This window comes from Amblyomma maculatum, chromosome 3 (genome assembly GCF_055883805.1).
Source record: "Amblyomma maculatum isolate TAMU_Amacu chromosome 3, ASM5588380v1, whole genome shotgun sequence".
Lineage (NCBI taxonomy): Eukaryota > Metazoa > Arthropoda > Arachnida > Ixodida > Ixodidae > Amblyomma > Amblyomma maculatum.
In genome coordinates this window covers 187,557,531-187,563,818 of record NC_139346.1, presented here as the reverse complement: position 1 = coordinate 187,563,818, position 6,288 = coordinate 187,557,531, and positions in this window count along the sequence as shown.

The following is a 6,288-nucleotide window of genomic DNA, read 5'->3' as shown; positions in this document are numbered from 1 at the left end:
GCTTTCAGTCTCTGCCATTGTTTGTTTCTATTGCTTCTTTAAACATCTCTTTCCATTACCATTAGTTTTGTGGTTACACCGTCTGGATTATGTGTAAGGCAATAACGGCAGCCTGGGCAAAGGATGCAATTAAAGGCAATATGCCACTTTTAATTTATTCCTACTAGTCTTGAAGACGTACGCCTGGTTTTGCAGCATTTGTCTGCAGTTCACTGCCGTTAAACTCGAGTACATACAGTCTAGCTCGGTTATAACGAAGTCGGCGGGAATGGGAAATGGCTTCACTATATCCGCTGTTTTGTTATATCTGGATGGACTCTGGAAAAAAAAAAAGTTACCCGCCGAAAATTCTAACCCTTGATTTTTGGTCATGCTTGATTAATAATAATAATAATTGGTTCACAGGAAAGAAAAGTCGCACTATCTGTCACAGTTGTTCTGCGGATGCCTGAACCGTGCCGTAAAGGAAGAGGAAGGTGGGAGTGAAAGCGGAAAGAGAGAAAGGGGTGCCGTAGTGGAGGGCTCCGGGTGACTTGTTCTGTAGAACTAACATATATGAGCACTTGAAATTTTAGACGCATCGCGATGAATCACTTGATTTTTCTGACTTATTCGCATTCGCCGCAGCACCGTTGACAATAACCAAACCTTTATATAGCGTGTTTAGTGGAATGCCATTAATTCAGACTTGAAGGGGGGGTTGAAAATGTGATCGCATAAAGCAAAATGGAAGCTAAAGGAGCCATTAGACGCAGGACTAGTATTCTCTGTAGTTTTGTTCAGTATGGTTGCAAGCCCATGCCGTTCTTGGGCGTTGACTGCTACCATATGCTCTTGTCAAAGTTTGCAGAACTCACTTGTGCAGTTCTTTCGTCCCTAATACAGAAAAATCTCATTATTTGGGCTTTAAGGAATCAGAAAAAATTGTTCGAATTTTCGAATGGCCCTAAATATTCGTCAAACACCATCTGCATAACAGTATTTTATTTAATGAACACTACTATACATTTAAGGTGAAGGCCGACAACGGTGATTTTTCGCCATTTCGTTAAGAAGTTTACTATGCGCACACCGTCTGGAATGTCAGAGAAATGCTCCAAAATTGTGAGTGCCGCGGCCCTTATTGCAGTGCGACACAGTAGCAGTGGTGCCTCTTAACAGATGGCCCCACCGTGTTTTGAGAATGCTTTCCCGCATTGAATATGAGGACTGTACTGTGAAGCATCCTCAAAACACGCCTGTTCAGCAAACTCGCAGTGACAGGTTCACTTTCGTGTCTGTACATTGGACGTTTTCGCAGTCTCTAGCGAGTCCGTAAAATCTGTCGTCAACAGTGGACAAATTGATTTATTGCTGCTGGAAAAAGTGTTCGTGTTCCCAGAACATGTTTCGCGAGTGCGGACTTAAGGATCATAACCTCCGTGTCGTCCAAATGCGAAGCCAAGTTTTTTTTTCAAACTACTGAAGAGCACCCATAGAATGTCTGCAGCTGCAGCTGTCACCAGCTCGCGAGACTCAACATAGCTGAGAAATCAAGGATCACTGCAGAGATGGTGAGCCAAGCTACACAGTGAAGCAACCTTTCACCTAAAAGTGCAGACGACGACACGCCTACGACCGTCAGCCGGATATTGCTCTTATTTTCGCATAGAAATTTTTCTGAAAGATATAAAAATGTTCAAAATGCTTGATTATTTTTCAGTTGCTACAAGATCTCTTCACTATATCTGCTGAGACGCTTTTATTTACTTCGCAGAAACTAGACACAAATTTTATTGAAAATGCAAGAATGCGAGTGGGAAATTGAAATCCTTCTATTGTGACTGCTATTTCGCTATAAGTGGCTTTGTTATAACCGGGCTAGACTACACCTTAGGATAATATTGTATTATGTTACTCAGCGCTCACCTATCACTTTGGGCTAACCTTTGCAAGTATAGTAGAACCCCTTTATAGTAAAGTCACTTGGACTAGCAAAAATCTTTACTATATCAGTTTTGGTGATGAAATGGTCCTGAAGATGCTGTCAGGTAGATAAATAGGTACTTACAGAACACGTCTCGTTGCTTAATGTAAAATGCTCTGAAATGCCTTTCATTTCTCCCTTATCTCTTCGTGCAACTTTTTTCAGTTATAAAAATATTTTACACCTTGTGGAAGTACCTCTTAAGCATGAGGGCAACGTAGCTATGAATACAGCCAAGTTCGATTTCATGTGAAAACCAGAGCCTTGCATGAATATGGTGTCACTTTTTGCAGTTTGTGTCTTTTAAAAGGTAATAGATGAGAAATGCGCGTGCCAGTCAAGTGCTGCAAAACCACAACGCTGCACCTCCACTTCTTGCCTCCGCTGCCTCATGCTTCCTTATGCAAAGTGCTGTGATGTTCACCCGTTTCTTTCTCTTCCCCATTTCTTGATGCACTTTTACTATCCGTTACTTTCTGAACGGATCTCGCCGCCTCCTTTCCATGTTTGTAGACACAGCTTTACCTTTTTTTTTTTTCCTACGCGCTGCGTGCTTTCCCTCACGGCTTCAAGTCCTCCTTAAAGTAGGCTTCTCCTGAATGCTGCTAAGCCTGGTGGTAGAGCCACTTAAAAGAACTCTCTGTGGTATTTTTTTTATATTAAAATACAAAAAATCTTTGCCCCGCATTGCATAAAGCACATTTTCCTGGCCAACAAACCCGCCGTAAACTCGGAAGCAGACATACCCCGCGTGCGTTTCTGCGAGCGCCGCCGGCTGCGCTTTATAAGATCATGCTAAATACATTCCAGGACAGATGTGTGGCACCATGCACAATGTCGCACGAAAGCGATTGACTCTCGTTCACTCGCTTTCGTGCGACATAGTGCATGGTCTCTGACAACTGTCCTGGAATATATTTGATATAGTCCTAAAGGGGACGTAAACGGAACATCTCACGGAGATCCTCTTTAGAGGTTAGAATATTGTGCGAGGAAATTCGGCAGTGGCGCGTACATTTTGGTTGAAGGTGGGTGTACGTCATCCCCATCCTCACCTTTATGGGGGTTATTCTCGAAAGAATGGCCCGGCCTGGGTACGGGCTTTCGGGCCGGCCCGAGCCCGTGCACAGCTCTAGGCCGAATGTCAACCTTCTCCTGCTAACATCCCCTTTGCAAGCCCCGGTGATGCTCCACAAGGCAGCGGCTCATTGCAAGGGAGCATCGGTAAGCGTCATGTTGAAACGCCCGCAAAATCCCAGACGACCTGTCGTCAGGACCCCTAGCGGCAATCAGCTTCGCGCCGCTGCAGATCTGAAGCAGGCATCAGCGCGCTCGCCGATTACACTTCTCGGGCCACCGCCACGCGCTGTCTCTAAAGCCTCTTGATAATTTGAAAGTACTCTACCTCCGCGCCGAGCTTTCCTCCTCGATTCTCGTCATGCTTCGGCTGCGAGAGCTGCACGCGACACGCTTTTTGTAGCGTTAGCTACGCTGGCCGAGATACACTCTAGCCATGGTGACTAGCCGAGGTTGAGCATTTCATGTGGCTCCTGGAGAGCCGTGCTGCGTATGCGCGAGGAGCAGTGACGTCACACGGCACTCAGCTGGCGCGCCGGAGCCGCGCGCCTCGCCGGTCTGCGCCGGGCAGACGCACTGGCGCAAGACTGGCGCCGGCGCGTGCCCAGCCGTGCGCCTGTTGCGTAGAAGTCTGACGCTGCGCTGGAGCCGCTTGTTAACGCCGCGCATGCGCAGGGCGATTTTGCTGCTCAGCGGCGCAGAAGAGCGAAGCTAACTCATCGAATCCCGAAGTAGTTCTAGTTGCCAGGCAATTGGCGGTTGAGCGTACAAAGAACGAACATAAGAAGGCTAAACGTGTTGCGGAGACACCGGTAACGCTACATATATCCTGGCATAGCCGAGCTAAGCCATTGCCATTTTTCTCCTTGGCTAGGGTGCTCTACCTTGGCGCCCGCCGGCCGGCTGCAGCAGCGAGTGAAGCGCGCTTTTGGGCCAGGTCTGCGCTCCAGGAGAGCACAAAAGTTTTGAAAAATTGCGAGAAAAGCATTGAGAATGCCGAAAGTAACGTTCATGAAGAGATTGGTTTCTTGGAGCTGTTTGAATGGGGAATACTGATGTAAACAAAGTTTTCAGGCGAGTTCTGTACTGCAGACACTTTTTAAGTCACATATGATAAGGTGTTTTACTTTGTGAGCCTGATCTAGTACTGCCACTAATTTTGTGTTTCCTTTTAGAGTGTGAACTCTGTCACCGCAGTAAATCTTCGGAAAAGACGCAGGCTATTGCTTTGAACTTCAAAATCAGAGAAGGTCGAAGTGGGACTTCACCTATTTCGCTACTGTCAAGCTATCTGTCTAAGCATAGCAAATGTCACATGATCAACCGCAAGTTTAGATCATTGGTTATTTAAACTTATTTTGACCAATTACTGATTTAGTAAATTGCAATTGCAACCCGAATTTTTGCTGCAGCATCGAGTCACATACCGTTGGAAAGCGAAGCGTAATGGCACTGCACTAGTTAGCGATCCACATTAACTAGGTTAATTAGCTAATTTTGTATAAAAACAAACCTTGAGCTAGATGATCAAGTCATATACCGCTGAAGAGTTTAGGATAAATGCAAATGCTCTGAATTAGTTAGTGATCCGTATTAGCATTAATGAGCTATATGCAATCATAAACCACCCTCTGCATTATAGCCTCGAGTCATATAATACCTTTTGAAAATTTAGGTTGAGCGTATATGAGCTGTGCTACTTACCGACCCGAATTAATGAGTGTTATTTAACTGCAGTTAAAATCAATTGATGGAAAACTAAGGGCAAGTGTAAATGCATTATGCTAGCAAGCCAAACTTAAAGCTAAATCTAACAACAGAGCTAAACGCTCTGACTAGGCTTAACACGAACTGCTTCGAAATGTTTTTCTTTGCTTGTGCATACTTGCGTGCAGTAGGCCTTTTTTAGCGTGCACCCGCTTACAATGAATTAGTCATAAGAGCATCTTAGGCTTGTCTTATCAGTGTGAAAGTGGCTTTTGCACTCTAGTCTAGGGCAGAGGACAACCTCATTTTTATGAAACTCACAAGTTGCTGCAGCAAAAATATTAAGGAGCAAGCGGGAAGAATAGGAAACGTAGCATCAGGTGACTCGTTATTATGAGCAGTGAGAAAGGCGCCATACCTCGCAAACAACACTGTTCTTTGTAGGAATAAAGTTCTTATGCCCAATATTGTGAAGTCACTGTTTCTTAGCAAGCCGTCACGCTTGCCTTCAGGTATCATGAATACCGCATAACCATTTTCAGGCCACTTGCTGCAGTTGTACGCGCAACTGCACGGCATAGCGCTTGCACGTTGCAATAAAAGCACAGCGCGCAATATTCGCTCTCTGAGCCTAGAAGAAAAATTGCGCGAATGAAAAAAACAAACAATGCCAGACCCGCGCGTTTTCAAAGGTGACTGCAGGGAGACCAATTGTCGCGCAGGAAATGGGGCGGAGAGCCGGTCCTCAGGGAAGGGGCGCGCAAGGGGCGAGAAAGAGATGAGGAGGTCGCGCGGTGGCAAAGTTCAGAGGTTGGCGGAACTTTCAAGTTATCAAGGGGCTTTAGCTGTCTCTGGATACTCCGGATTGGAGTGCACTGCCGCTGGAGACCGAGACCTCTTCGACCGTTCGTCGAGGGCAGTGTCACTCGCAAGGAGGAGACGCATTGTAGTCTCCCCGGCCATCGCTGTGAGACTACAGCTATGTATGGGTAACCTTCGACTTCTGTGCCAATCTTGCACTGTAAATAATGCTCTCTAATTAGTGTATAAGGACGCCTTTCGTTCATCTCATCAATGATGACCCAGTTTCATCGCTACCGCCAAGAAAGCCGGCAGCTCTTGATCACGAAACGGTGACGAGTGCTATGGGCCCATACTCTTCGGTACAACAGTGCCCTAACTACTGCACCACCACGGCATCGCTTAAGTTGTACAGCATACACTATCCTTGAATGAAGTTTCACGAGCGCAATCCATCGACCACAGGCGCTGTTAACGCTTCAATCTTCGCTCGCTTCCACGCTTTTCTCAGCATCAGGCTAGCCTGGCTTTTCGTTGTTCGATGGTCTTGGCAGCCTGTCTGGCATGGTTGCCATTTCTGTATTGGGTTTTAATTTACTTTATCCGCACTACACTATGCTTGCAGATCTCGCCCACATTCGCCCAGATGGCATGTGTATGCATGGCGTATTTACCTAGTTTAAATGAAGGGCCGGTGCAAATGTATTTTAAAGAAGATGATGATGTTCATTATACGT